The sequence below is a fragment of the Erythrolamprus reginae genome, chromosome Z, assembly GCF_031021105.1.
Source record: "Erythrolamprus reginae isolate rEryReg1 chromosome Z, rEryReg1.hap1, whole genome shotgun sequence".
Lineage (NCBI taxonomy): Eukaryota > Metazoa > Chordata > Lepidosauria > Squamata > Dipsadidae > Erythrolamprus > Erythrolamprus reginae.
In genome coordinates, this window is record NC_091963.1 from 24,078,235 (window position 1) to 24,093,096 (window position 14,862).

At 44.3% G+C, this 14,862-nt stretch overlaps 1 protein-coding gene across 3 annotated transcripts in view; it reads left to right on the plus strand.

The window, feature by feature from the left end:
- The window catches only part of ABI1 (abl interactor 1), a 110,232-nt gene that overhangs the window by 61,080 nt on the left and 34,290 nt on the right, over nt 1-14,862 (plus strand). The gene's annotated exons all lie outside the window — the stretch shown is intronic.

The following is a 14,862-nucleotide window of genomic DNA, read 5'->3' on the forward strand; positions in this document are numbered from 1 at the left end:
AACAATATCAAGATAATTTGCTCTTTTGAATGAAACAAACATAAAGACTAGCATTTAATGTAGTCTCAGTGTCAAGGTTCCAGGTAGCATCTTTATGCTTAATGGTCAAATCAGGCTTTACACACAATATATTCCAAAAGTAAATGGGAAAAATACCGTATTTTTTGCTCTATAAGACGCACCTGCTGATAAGACGCACCTAGATTTTAGAGGAGGAAAATAGAAAAAAAAATATTTTGAGCCAAAAAGGGGAGAGGAAGAGAGGAAGGAGTGAAAGAAGGGAGTGAGGGAGGAAAGAAGGGAGGAAGGAAAAGGAAAGCAAGAAATGGAGGGAGGGAAGGAAGGAAAGAAAGAAAGAAAGAAAGAAAGGGGGAAGGAACAGGAACAGAGGAAGGAAGCAAGGAAACTTATGAAAGGGGAGAGTAAGAGAGGAAGGACTGAAGGGAGGGAGGGAGGGAAGAAGGTAGGAAGGAGAAAGAAAAGAAGAAATAGAGGAAGGGAAGGTAAAAGAGAGAAAGAAAAAGAGCAAGAAAGAAAGCAAGAAAGAGAGAAAGAAAGAAAATGAAAGAGAAATAAAAATAGAGAGGGGGAATGGAAGGAGGGAAGGAAGGAAGGAGAGAAAGCAAGAGAAAGAAAGAAAGCAAGAGAAAGAAAAAAGAATGAAAGAGCAAGAGAGCAAGAGAGAAAAAGAAAGAAAGAAAGAAAGGCAACTTCAAAGAAAGGCTCACTGAGCATCTCTCACTCTCTCTCTCTCTTTCTATCCCTCTTTCTTTCTTTCTCTTCCTTTCTCTCTCTCCTCTTCCTTTATCTCCTCTCTCTCCCTCCCTCTCTCTTTCCCTCCCCCCTCTCTCCCCCTTTCCCTGTCTCTTTCTCTCTCTCCCTCTCTTGCTATCTCTCCCCCCTCTCCCTCTCTCTTTCTCTCCCCCCTCTCCCTCTCTCTTTCTCTCTCTCCCTCTCTTGCTATCTCTCCCCCCCTCTCCCACTCTCTTTCTCCCTCTCCCTCTCTTTCTCTCTCTCCCCCTCTCTCTTTCTCTCTCTCCCCCCCTTTCTCTCACTCTCTCTTTCTCACTATCTTGCTGTCTGTTGCTCTCACTCACTCTCGTTCTCTCTCCGTTCTTCTCAGCGGTGACGCGCGCACGCCCTGCCCGCCTCACCTTTGCCGAGAGCTCTCAGCAAGGGGGTTGTAGGGCCGGCGGCAAAGGTGATACAGTGATCCCTCGAGTTTCGCGATCTCGAGTTTCGCGAAACGCCATATCGCGAGTTTTCAACCCGGAAGTAAACTCCACCATCTGCGCATGCGTGCCCTTCCACGCATGCGTAGATGGTGGAGTTTCCCCGCCGGGCAGAGGCTTCCCTGGGTCTTCCCCCTCTTGCCCTGGTAAGACAGCATCGGCGCGAGCAACGGCGTGGGCGGGCGGGGAAAGCGCGCGCGCTTGGGGACTCCCTAGGTCCGCTCCCCAGCTGGGGAGGGAGTCCCCACCGCGCGCGCGTTGCTGGGGAATGCGCGCGCGCTTGGGGACTCCCTAGGTCCGCTCCCCAGCTGGGGAGGGAGTCCCCACCCCGCGCGCGTTGCTGGGGAATGCGCGCGCGCGCTTGGGGACTCCCTAGGTCCGCTCCCCAGCTGGGGAGGGAGTCCCCCACCCCGCGCGCGTTGCTGGGGAAAGCGCGCGCGCTTGGGGACTCCCTAGGTCCGCTCCCCAGCTGGGGAGGGAGTCCCCACCCCGCGCGCGTTGCTGGGGAAAGCGCGCGCGCTTGGGGACTCCCTAGGTCCGCTCCCCAGCTGGGGAGGGAGTCCCCACCGCGCGCGCGTTGCTGGGGAAAGCGCGCGCGCTTGGGGACTCCCTAGGTCCGCTCCCCAGCTGGGGAGCGGAGCTGGGATGTCCCCAAGCGCGCGCGCACCCCAGGCGCGAGCAACGGGGTGGGCAGGCGAAGGGCGGCCGGCAGTGGAAGCAAAAACACCATCTGCGCACGCGCAGATGGTGTTTTTACTTCCGCACCGCTACTTCGCGAAAAATCGATCTTCGCGAGGGGTCCTGGAACGGAACCCTCGCGATGATCGAGGGATCACTGTATTCAATGTCGGGGGCGCACGGGCGGTTGCACGCGCTCCCTATCTCCCTGCTAGCCCACTCGGAATATTCAAAATAAGAAAAACCTTCACCGGCAAAGGCTTTTCTTATTTTGAATATTCCGAGTGGGCTAGCAGGGAGATAGGGAGCGCGCGCAACCGCCCATGCGCCCCCGACATTGAATATCGCCTTCGCCGGCCTCCGCTGAGAAAAGCCTTTGCCGGCATTTCCTCTCGGCGTCAAGGAGGCGCAGCGGCGGGCGGAGAGAGGGAAGGGGGGGCAGCGGCAGCGGCATCCCTCCTGGACTTGGCGGGCCGCCCGACCCTCCCCACCTCCTGCAAACGCGGCGGGCGGCGGGGGGGAGAGCGAGGAGCCGGTTCCGGCGGGCTTGGGGCTTGGCTGGCTGGCTGGCGGGGGGAGCGCCGCTGGTGGTGCGGAGGGAGACCCCTCCTCCGGGAGTGAGGGGGCCAGGCAGCAGCTAGCCAGCCAGCCGGCGGGATGGCACTTCCGAGTTCGCAGCCTCCCCCCCCCTCCCTTCCTGCATCTTCGCTCCATAAGACGGGGCTGATTTTTCATCCTACTTTGGGAGGAAAAAAATTGCATCTTATGGAGCGAAAAATACGGTATGCAGTTTGTCCATAGTAGTTCCATTCACAACCCGAACACTGAATATTAAGTCTTCAGAAAGATTGTTAGGAACCATATAAGGCCCTGTAAGCTGCACTTTTTTTTAATGTCCAGAGTCTCCATAGTATCAACTGGAGAGTCCAGGATTTGTTGCTCTAGTCTTGTAGCCAGTGTTCCCTCTAATTTTTTGGGGGGGTGGGCGGAAAAGTATAGTGTCTGAGCGGCAGTCCCTTCGGGACTGGGAGGCACAGAAATAATAAATAAATAAACAAACAAACAAACAAACAAACAAATAAAAAACCCACCCTGTTTTGCCTCAGAGAATTTCAAAATAAAATACTGTACTGTGTGTCTATAACAGTGAGCTCATAATAGGGCAACTCTATCAATATCAAAATGCCACTTAAATAGTTGAGCTAGTTTCAAACTAGATTTTGATTTTCTTTCTCTCTTCCTTACTCCCATTCTTTTTCTTTCTCTTTTCCTTCCTCTCTTTTTTCTATCTGTTTCTCTCTCTTCCTCTCTCTCTCCTTCCCTCTCACTCTTTCCCTCTCGGCTTCTGGGCAGGTTTGGAAAACTCTGAGTTGATGATGATTTTTAAGTGAGCGATTGCTCACTGCTCAGCTTAGAGGGAACTATGCTTGTAGCTCTATTGACTGAGATGAAATTCTGAAAACCTTAGTTTTCAACTCAATCTCAGCTTGTTTTGATGCTAAATTTTCACTCCAGAGAGTTTCTGAGGAGAAATTGATTTTTTTAGTACTGTAAAGATCCTCAATTTTACAGACAGAGCAGGAACAGTTTGGCCTTTTAAGGTGTTTTGGTGCAACATGCCTCACAACTGAGGCATTGGCTCTCCGCAGTGGTGGATAGGAGCCTGGAACGGCTGAGACTTTCTGAGACTTTCAGCATGCCTCTCAGCTGATTGATGACGAACATCATCGGCGCACCTCCTTGGCTCTCCACAACGATGGATAGAAGCTTGGACAGGCCATTCACTTTGACGGCCATATTTGGATCAGTCCCTGCATCTCTCAGTTGTTCACTAAGACCAATATCATCAGCATGGGCCCCGGAACAGTCTGCGACTGTGGAGAGGAGCCTGGAGTTTCTGACTGCTCTGGCGGTCATACTCCACATGTTTGGGAGCCCGTAGCAGCCATGTGATTGCATAAGACTGCTTTTGAGTGCATAGCGGCTCTGGGATCCTAACCAAACAGCTACTGGCCCTTCATTATAGCTGTATCAGAAGAGTCAGTCACTGGTCGATTGTATGGCCACATTCCTGAACTCTACAAATTGTCGTGGCAGTTGCAAATCACTTAAGACTGCCTGGAATCATGCATTTTCAAATCTTGCAGCTTGCTTATCAATCCTGATTATAATTACACCTTTAGGTCAAGGCCCAATTGTAATCCACAGTTGCGGTGGGACCAGAGCTCCTACCTGACCTTCAGGACTCTGTAGAAGCTAGAAACTGAGGCTGAGCTGGCAGCAGGGTTTTTGAGCATGTCTGCCCCATTTCAGGACTTCCCTTGTGAAAGAAACACAAATAAAATAGAGGATGGTTGTGCAGGCTCTGGCCTAGTGGAGGAACTATGGTCTCCTCAGGCCACAGACAGGAATGGCAGAAGCCAATTAAGCCCAGGTCTGCTAGGCTAGCAGCAAACAAAATTGGAGCTAAAGCTAGGGGCCTAGGGCCCACCAGAAATCCTCCCAATCCGTGGAGAAGGCAGCCAAACAAAGGCAGAAGGCCTTAGATAAGGAGTTTGACAAAGCAAAAAAGGGAGCTGCAGGGGCATTCTGATCTCAAAATGGCCGACAACTCAATTGTGCAGCAGTTTCTGGAGAGGGCCTTGCAACAGATGCCACATGCAGAGCACCAGGTGATACCTACAGGTACTTGGTCTTGGTTGCACTTAGTGAGCAGTTAGAACATGAAGGCCTTTCAGGGTCTGCAAGACAGGATGAACCTTCTGCTTATTCTGTGTCACATATTCCTGTAACAACTATTGAGAGAAGTCAGCTCTTGAGGGGGGCACAAGCTCACTCCAGAGGCAACATTTACCCCAACAGTGGCGGAACTCCAACCGTGGATTCTTCAAGAGCCAGAATCGAGCGGACAGAATAGTATCACTGGTGATGCTGTCCCAGTTCCTCAGAAAAATGGTATCTTGTATTGCCATAGTGCCATGGACCGGTTTCATGCCAGGCCCCCCAAGGGGCTATTTCTACAAGGAACCAGACATATTATGTAGAGATAGCTTTTTCTTTATTTTCATTTCATTTCCTGTACAAGCAGTTGACTATGTTGAGAAAAATTCCTTGTAATTGTTTGAATTAAGTGTAACATTTTCTTCAAATAATATCTTAAGGATATATCTTATGTTTCACAAAGCCAGTTAGAAGACAAAATAATTTAAATTGCAGGCATGCTGTAATACAGGTAGTGGAATAAGATTGTTTTTCAAGTTCTCAGAATTAGAGTAATTATTTGTAATTCTTCTTTGCAACAAGCCTGCCTGGTGGCAAAGCTGGAGACATTCCTTCCTAAGTCCAGAATTGTGATTTTTGAACCCCAGGGTGATGTGATGGTAAAATCAAGTCTTGGCAGGTTTTCACAGAGAACAAAATGTGAATGAATGCTTAATACCACACAATTAAGAATTGTTTTGAAATATGGTGGAGATTCTGTTAATGTGAGTAGCCATCTATTCATCATCTGAAAGTTGCTTCCTAAGTCCTCTGTATTTTCTCATGCACAAATAGTTAACTAGATATTGAAATGTGTCAATTGAATATTCTTCCTCTTTACTCCTCTTTATTTATATTTAAAGGGGAAAATGCACAAGGAAGCAAGTCTTTATTCAGAACCTCAAGACCAGAACTTAAGACTCTAATTTCTATGCAGGTTGATATAACTCAGAAACAGATAAATAAAAAAATTTTGTGGGAGATTGTGAAGATAGAGAAAAAGAGGGTTAAATACAGAGGTGTATTTCAGCAGTTCTGACCAGTTCTGGAGAACTGGTAGAGGGAATTTTAAGTAGTTTGGAGAACTGGTAGATACCACTTCTGACTGCCCCCTTCCCATCTATTCTCTGCCTCCCAAGTCCCAGCTAATTGGGAGGAAATGGGGATTTTGTAAAATCCTTCCCCTGGGGTGGGTAGGAAATGGAGATTTTAAAGCTTCCTTTCCCTCCCAAGTCCATTAAACCATGCCCACCAAGCCACGTCCACAGTAGTAAATTTTTTTGAATCCCACACTGATAAAATATGACAATGTTAAAAATGAATGCCTGAATCTAAACTGATGTGTTGCATTGTTGTTATAGATAGCAAACCCCAAAGTTTGAGATTTTTAAACTGGTTACCTTGCAGGAACAAAAAAAAATTCACTTGCTTGAATTTTACATTTATCAAATGCTGAATTTCTTCATCAATGGCTCTTTAATGTTTTCAATAAACATATATACATTTTGGCCTTGAAATAATACCTGTGAACTTTCTAGCAACATCTGGGAGAAACATGACAGTCATTTAGGGATTCTGCACACAAGAAATAAAAATTTGCTAGATCCTTTCAACATGTTAGAAATATAGAAGACTGACGGCAGAAAAAGACCTCATGGTCCATCTAGTCTGCCCTTATACTATTTCCTGTATTTTATCTTACAATGGATATATGTTTATCCCAGGCATGTTTAAATTCAGTTACTGTGGATTTACCAACCACGTCTGCTGGAAGTTTGTTCCAAGGATCTACTACTCTTTCAGTGAAATAATATTTTCTCATGTTGCTTTTGATCTTTCCCCCAACTAACTTCAGATTGTGTCCCCTTGTTCTTGTGTTCACTTTCCTATTAAAAACACTTCCCTCCTGAACCTTATTTAACCCTTTAACATATTTAAATGTTTCTTCAAAGAAAGGGAGGCAGGTTTTATAAATATAAATAAATAAAATTTGAAAACACAATTTTTATAAATACCAAAACTACAATATGGTAATAGTTACTATGATGATTACAGCATATGCCGCCCAGAGTCTTCGGAGAGGGGCGGCATACAAATCGAATAAATAATAATAATAATAATAATAATAATAATAATAATAATAATAATATTGAGCTTTCTTTAGGAATCCCTTATAGGAGCAGTAATATAATCTACTTTTAAAAGAAAACACAGTTAAAGTCTGTGTCTGGGTTCTGATATTAGGATTCCAAGTAATATCTTGCTCTTGATGCTTTATTAAATGCTGCTTGCCCGACTGGTTTTCCAAGCTTATCTGAGTAACTCTAAGGACTGTGAGTACATTATTAATAATGGAAGCATAAGCTCTCTAGATACTGGGTTTTGTGGTTCATATCAAATTTTTTATTCTCATTCTGTGAATGTAAACCTTGTATTGAAAACATTATGACCTTATTCCATTTTCTAGTGAAAATGTTCAATATTAGAAATTCTAAAAATTAATCACAGCCACGTTAAGTTTAAGTTCAGCCTATATGCAAACTTCCATTGAATTGGTATTGAAACAAAACAGGTGCTATTTATGCAAAAATCTAATGCATCTGTAAATTGGTTAGAATAAGCTGGGAAGAGTTTTTATTATGAAAAATTTCCTGTGATTTTTTTTCATGCTAGTTCGATGATATGTGAATTATTGCTCTGTATATCTTAAAAATGCTGGATTTGGTAGAGGGGGAACGAAAAGTCACATTCTGTGAGTGGCAAAGTTCTTATAAGATTGATATTAATGATAATTACAAGAAAAGGGGAAAGAGTCAATGCTTAATATTCTAGCACCTTCTTTGAAATAGAACTGATAGATTTGGTCAACCATCCACTTGGATCATTGGATTTGTCTACATTGAAAGGCTTATAAAAGATTCCCTAGTTCCAGATGATAATTCTTTAGTGCAACTGTATCTGCTAGTTTTGAGGAGATTGAAGTTTTGTAGGGCCAAAGTACTTTAAATTCTTTTCCTTTGCAATGATATTTATCAATAAAGATGCAAAAACAGATCTCTGCACATCTACTCAACTTTTCTCCAAAGATTTATCTAACTCACCCCTCCATGATAATGAATGATATTATTAAATACACACCAGATTTTTATCCAAAAGATCAACAGCATCTGTAAATCTAGTTAAAGGAAATGATTGGGTATCCATTTTTATGAGGAATGTTAATACAGAGTGTCTCAATATATGTGAATAAAATGATGGTGTTAGAGAGATTCATTATTTTTCCAAAACTCTGTTAATATAGCTGACAGTACTGGCTGTCTGACTATGGCAGTGTTTCCCAACCTTTTTTGAGCCGCGGCACATTATTCATATTTTCAAAATCCTGGGGAACATTGAACCGGGGGGGGGGGGGGCGGGGGCGGCTAAATAAAAGTTTGGACAAAAAAAAAATCTCTCCCTCCCTTTCGCTCTATTTCTCCCTCCCTCATTATCTTCCTTCCCTTCTTTCTCTCTCTCCATCCCTCTTTCTTTCTTCCTCTTTTTTGTTCTCTCTCCCTCCTTCCCTCCCTCTATGTCTTTCTCTCTCCCTTGCTTTCTCTCTGTCTCTCTTGCTATCTCTTTCTTGCTTTTTTGTCTCTTTCTTGCTCTCTCTCTCTCTTTCACTGCCTATATGTCTCTTTCTTTCTCTTTGCCTCTCTTGCTATCTCTCTTTCTTTCACTCTCTGTCTCTCTTGCTATGTCTCTCGCCCCTGGCTGCTCGCCGCTGTCTTCGCCGAAAGCGCTTTTGTCCCGGGCTCTCAGCCAGGGGGCTGCAGGAGAAGCGGCGAAGGCGATCTCTCTCGTTCTACGGAGGCTGGAGAAAGTGATTTTCAATGTCGGGGGCGCGGGCCGGCGTGCGCTCTCCCCATCCCCCTGCCGGCTTACTTTGAATGGGGCAGGGGGATGGGAAGAGCGCACGCCGGCCCGCGCCCCCGACATTGAAAATCACTTTCTCCAGCCTCCGTAGAACGAGAGAGATCGCCTTCGCCGCCTCTCCTGCAGCCCCCTCGCTGAGAGCCCGGGTCAAAAGCGCTTTCGGCGAAGGCAGCGGCGAGCAGCCAGGGGCGCGAGGGGCCTAGAGGCGCAGGGGGGCAGCTGTGGCTTCGCCCTTGGAAAAGGGTGTGCGGGGGGTGGTGTTTTGGGGTGCGCTGGTGCAGGCGTGCGCGGCCCGGCACCCTCCTGCTCCCACCGCCCTCCCTCCGGGCCCCAAAGGACATTGGTTGCCGCCCCCGCCAGGGAAGCTCCAGCTGGGCGGGGCGCTGCTGGTGCCTCCGCCCTGGAGCTCTTGCCACCGCCATCCCCCAGCTATTACTTGGTGCCGTTGCTGATGGCGCCCTCCTCCTCTTGCTGCCGGTGCGAAGAATGAAGCTCTCCTTTTTTCCCGCCTTCCTTCTTTGGGGCAGGAGAGCGCCAGCAATAGCGGCATCGGAAAGTAGCCGCACCGGCAGTGCCCCGCCCAGCTGGAGCTGCCCTAGGAGTTTGGCGGCACACCTGACCATGTCTCGCGGCACACTAGTGTGCCGCGGCACACTGGTTGGGAAACGCTGGACTATGGCATCGATAGAACTTGATAATCCAACAAAGATAGTTCGAGTGTTTCATCTTGAGTTATGTGGTTTGTATATTGTGGGAAGATGGTAGAAGAAACCTGTTTAATAGTTGGGAGAGATAGACCAGATTAATTTTTTTCAGCTCACCGAGAAAGGTATAAGACTCAGCTTTAGTGTGAATTTGTTGATTTATAAAAAAGCATAACATAAAGTAAAAGTATCAAAAATCAAGATAGATGTCCAATTATTAGGTAGGAAAATTGGAGAGAACAATTGCAAAATGTGTAGATTCTGGTAGAAAGGTAATGGATAATGTGCAATCTCTTCTGGGGAATGAATGTTGAAAGAAATTAACATGGCTATTATAAAGCAAAAGGCTTTTGTATTTTTATTGTATAAGAATCAGTGTTGCAGGCAAGGAGAAACAAGAAGAAATAAAACTTATTGGAAATATGATTACAAGAAGAAATAAAACGTATTGGAAATATGATACTTAGAAACTGTTGCTGAATGAATGTGAATTAAACAGAAAAATGATTAATTTATGTTAAAGTTTTATGGGAAGGCTAAGAATTATACTAGGAACCAGAAAACTATGTTTGATTGAATCCAGCTTTAGAAAGGGAAATTCATGGTAGGGTTTTGGATTAGTTTAGCCCTGTGGACCTCAGAGGGGTACTATTTCAGGTATTATTTATTTATTTATTGGATTTGTATGCCGCTCCTCTCCGTAGACTCGGGGGGGCTAACAACAGTAATAAAAACAGCATGTAACAATCCAATACTAAAACAACTAAAAAAACTCTTATTATAAAACCAAACATACATACAAACATACCATGCATAAAATTGTAAAGGCCTGGGGGGGAAGAATATCTCGGTTCCCCCATGCCTGGCGGCAGAGGTAGGTTTTAAGAAGCTTACGAAAAGCAAAGAAGGTGGGGGCAATTCTAATCTCTGGGGAGAGTTGGTTCCAGAGGGCCGGGGCCGCCACAGAGAAGGCTATTCCCCTGGGTCCCGCCAAACAACATTGTTTAGTTGACAGGACCCGGAGAAGGCCCACTCTGTGGGACCTAATTGGTCGCTGGGATTCGTGCAGCAGAAGGCGGTCCCATTATGATGACTAAATTTCTATCTTGAGCTCCAGAAAAAAAAGGGGGAATATAAATTGAATGAATAAATGAAGACAAGGTAAATAAGTACTGAATCATGAAATAAATATAAAGAAAAAGTAAGTGGAAGATAGACCACGAGACTAGTTTTTTATTTTATCTCAACTTAATCCTTATACTGTTAGCATATACCTTAATAAATTGTGGTTTTTAAAAAACGTTCTTGCTTTAGAAAGATTCCTAGTAGCAAAACCGGAAGTTTTATTATCTATAAAACATTTTGTACTAATTTTCTCTCAAATTATAGCTTGTGGTAAATGTCATTGAATATTTTTCCTAAGTTCTCTTGTCATAATGTAATTATTTCTTTTTAAAAATTGCATCCATTTTATCCTGCAGTCTTTTATTTGTTCTGTCTCAATGCCATATTTTAATAGCAAGTTACACACACACACTCTAGTAGGTGTTCTTGGTTCTGTATACCCTAAAAATGTTTCAAATTATGACATTCTTTCTTGAGGTCACTTTTTTTTCTTCCAGCAATCTGTGAATATATATTCCAGGATGAAGTTTGATCTTGCCAAATAATTCTTGCTATGTCTTTGGTCTATTTCTAGAATTTGGATGGACCACTTCTGCATGCATAATTACAATAATTTTCTTGCAATAATTATCTTCAGAATAAAAGGCAATTGAAGATGATACCAAAGACAAGATTGCCGGACATTGGGATTTGGCTGCATATGCAAATGTGTGCTATACATTATGTTAAACTTATAATTTAATTCTAGAAGAGATTGATTGAGAAATTGAAATGAAATTCCAATTGTTAGCTGGGGTTGAACCTTGGAACAAAATCATTTGCAAACATCATTGCCAAAATTTGAAAATTTACCAATATATTCAAATAATTTAAAGCCTATATAAATATCAAGAATTAGAACATATTCAAAGATTTTGAATATGTTATAATTCTTGCTATTTATGTAGCTTTTAGATTTTAAATTGTTCCCTGAATTACGTTGCATTGTGTTTTGCAATTTCTGAAATTATAAATGGTGCAAACACTTTGTATCTGTGTTCTTTTATACCAGTGATGGCTAGCCTTTTTTTCTCGGGTGTCAAAAGCACACGTGTGCACACTCTCATGTGTGTGTGTGCGTGTTCAGATCCATAATGCAGTGGCCGTCCTGCATGCCTCAACCCTTGCACATGAGCGCATGCCCCCTTGCATTCCCCTCATCCCCACACGTGCATACGATCCCCCCTGTAAGAAAAATTCCCCAGACCATGAGAATAAAAGCTAAAAATCTTTATTAACCACATGATATATATATCATAGAAACATTTATCACACATAACATATATCAAACATAACATAAAGATCCCAACGATACCAACGTGATAATATCACACCAGGACCAATTGAAGTCACAGGTATTTTTCCCCGTGTACCTCAAAAGGTAAAGTACCCAACTTCAAGAACCATATATATAGTATTTTCATATCTGGTTTACACCCCCTTCCTCCTGTCCAGGTATGGGGTTGTCTTGCATCCAATTTCATCATAGTTCCTCGAAACCCTCTAGATTAATCCATCAAGTTATTGTCCTGTTTTTATGAATGTTTCTTGGCCTAAAAAATAGGATTTCTTCATCTTGATACAGGATGTAAACATGTTATTGTACTGTTTGTTTTTCTGGCAAGGACTGCTGTCCAAAAGGTCGGAAGTTTAGTACAGTGATCCTCCGATCGTTGCAAGGGTTCCGTTCCAGGACCCCCCCGCAACGAGCGGGTTTTCGCGAAGTAGCGCTGCGGAAGTAAAAACACCATCTGCGCATGCGCAGATGGTGTTTTTACTCTCGCAGCGCTAGCGAGGAGCCGAAGATTGGGGTTCCTGTCTTAAAACGTCGCCGCCAGCATGGGCGGCTTGCCAGCACCCCCCCAGACCCCCAACCCGGGTTTGGGGGGCTGCTAGGAAGCCGCCCATGCCGGCGGCGACATTTTAAAACAGCCGCGCCGCTTTCCAATGAGTCCCGAAGACAAACGCGGAAGTTTGACGTTTGTCTTCGGGACTCATTGGAAAGCGGCACGACTGTTTTAAAACGTCGCCGCCGACATGGGGGGCTCGCTAGCACCCCCCCGAACCCTCAACCCGGGTTTGGGGGGGTGCTAGCGAGCCCCCCATGTCGTCGTCGTCGTTTTAAAACACCCGCGCGCCTTCCCAACTGAGCCCTCAAGCCAAGCGCAGAAGTTCGCCTTTGGCGCTTGGCTTGAGGGCTCAGTTGGGAAGGCGCACGGGTGTTTTAAAACGTCGCCGCCGACATGGGGGGCTCGCTAGCACCCCCCCTGAACCCCCAACCCGGGTTTGGGGGGGTGCTAGCAAGCCCCCCATGTCAGCGGCGACGTTTTAAAACACCCGCGCGCCTTCCCAACTGAGCCCTGAAGCCAAACGAACCCGGGTGGCCGCGCGAGCAGCGAGCGAACGGCGGGTGGCCGGGCGAAGGGCGGGCGAGCGGCGAACGGCGGGCGAGCGGGTGCTGGGGGGGGCTTCTCGCCCTCCCGCCAGCAAGAGGGGGAAGACCCAGGGAAGCCGCCCAGCAGCTGATCTGCCCGGCGCCATCTACGCATGCGTGCCCATAGAAAAAAAGGGCACGCATGCGCAGATGGTGTTTTGACTTCCGGGTTCAAAAATCGCAAATTACCCTGTTCGCAATGGTCGGGGACGCAATAACCGGGGGATCACTGTACTCCAATAAGAGTGTTCCGTATCTATCTAGGCCTTAGATGCCTAGATTCTATAGATAATTCTCACACCCCCACACTCCCCCACATGTACAATCATCCTTCGACCCAAAACAGTTCTGGGTCGGGGTGAAGCCTCACATCCCAAAACAGCACTGGAAGGAGAAATAAGCCTCCCAAAACAGCGCTAGGAGGGAAAAAAGCCTCAGAGAGCCAAAAATCAGCTAGCCGACATGCGGATGCTCAGTGAGGCTGAGCTGCCCGATGGCTCCCATGTCCACAGAGAGTGCTCTGCATACTACCTGTAGCACGGGCGCCATAGGTTCACCATCATGGCTTTATAAAACATAATATAAAGCATAATATTTAGAATTATCTCAAATATTTCAAGTCATTAGCAATTTGCATTTAAGTTGTAGAATATATAGCTTGAAGTGTAATCTTTTTGTAGTTGATGCTTTGATAACAATTTTCAGTGTGACATTTCCTCTTTTCCTTTAATTTTGGGTCTATGTGCAAAGTTTTTTTAGTCTCCTGATTTATAACAATGGATAAACATTAAAGTTTGCAAACTATAAAAACTTGAAGCCAATAAAAGGAGAAGGCTGGCAAATGAATTATTAAAGTTTACAATACTTATTTTTATTTATTTTATTGAATTTTCAAAGGGACCAAATTGTCAGGATATGGATAATTTCAATTAAAAAGTGCATACATCAGGATAGCAATGCAAAAATAGTTCGTACTAACTTAATAGTTTGTATTGTCCCCAATTATCTTCCCAGAATGAAAGAATTTTACAGTTTGAAAAATGTTTAGTTTCTGATTATAGGATCTTCATATATACTTAACTTTATATATATATATATAAGACCGTCATACCTGTACCCGTGAAAATCTACGAAAACATATATATATATATATATATATGTGTGTGTGTGTGTGTGTGTGTGTGTGTGTGTGTGTGTGTGTGTCATGTTTTTTGCTGAATTTGAAAATTAAGGGAGACTAGGATAGATCTATTTTGGCCTTATTTTGGCCTCATCAGCTAGCCATACTCTCACTGGGACTTGAACCTGCAACATTTGCCTTGTAAGGCAGAGAATTAACCTCTAGGCTACAGTATCCAATCCCTTCAGCTCTGCACCAGGGAAGGGTTACATATTTTTGTGTCGAATCATATACTAATCTACTGATTTTCTTCCAGGATATTTTTTCTAATTGCTTTTGAGTTCTACCTCTTTCTTACAAAATGTTGATTTTTTAAAAATTATGGGCACACTTCATGAGGTCAAATTGTTCTTTATAGGAAAAGCTTCCTTTCCTGTGATTATATGTAGAATGTTATTTACTTTTTCCATTTAATGGGTTTAGTTAAAGTTAAAGAAAGGTATGATCTTCAATGTGTTTTGCTTCATGTCGTTTAATTGCACCATAATTACAAGAATGCATAGGAGGAAGCGATCTCCAGCTGAGCAGGAAAACACTGTCTTGAAACCATGAGAATGTTCTAGCAAACGATGTTTGGAACAATGTATGTATATATGTCATGCAAGCTACAGTATTTGCCCTACATCCAATTTCTTCCCAGTTTATATTTAAGGCCCGCTCCCTCTGGTGGGTTCAAAAAGCAATCAGATTTAAGAGGGAAAACGCAGCCTAAGTCATTCTCTATATTAATTAAGGTATAGCACATTATATATTATGCAAAACAAAATAAAATTTAAATTGTTAAGCATCCATTTT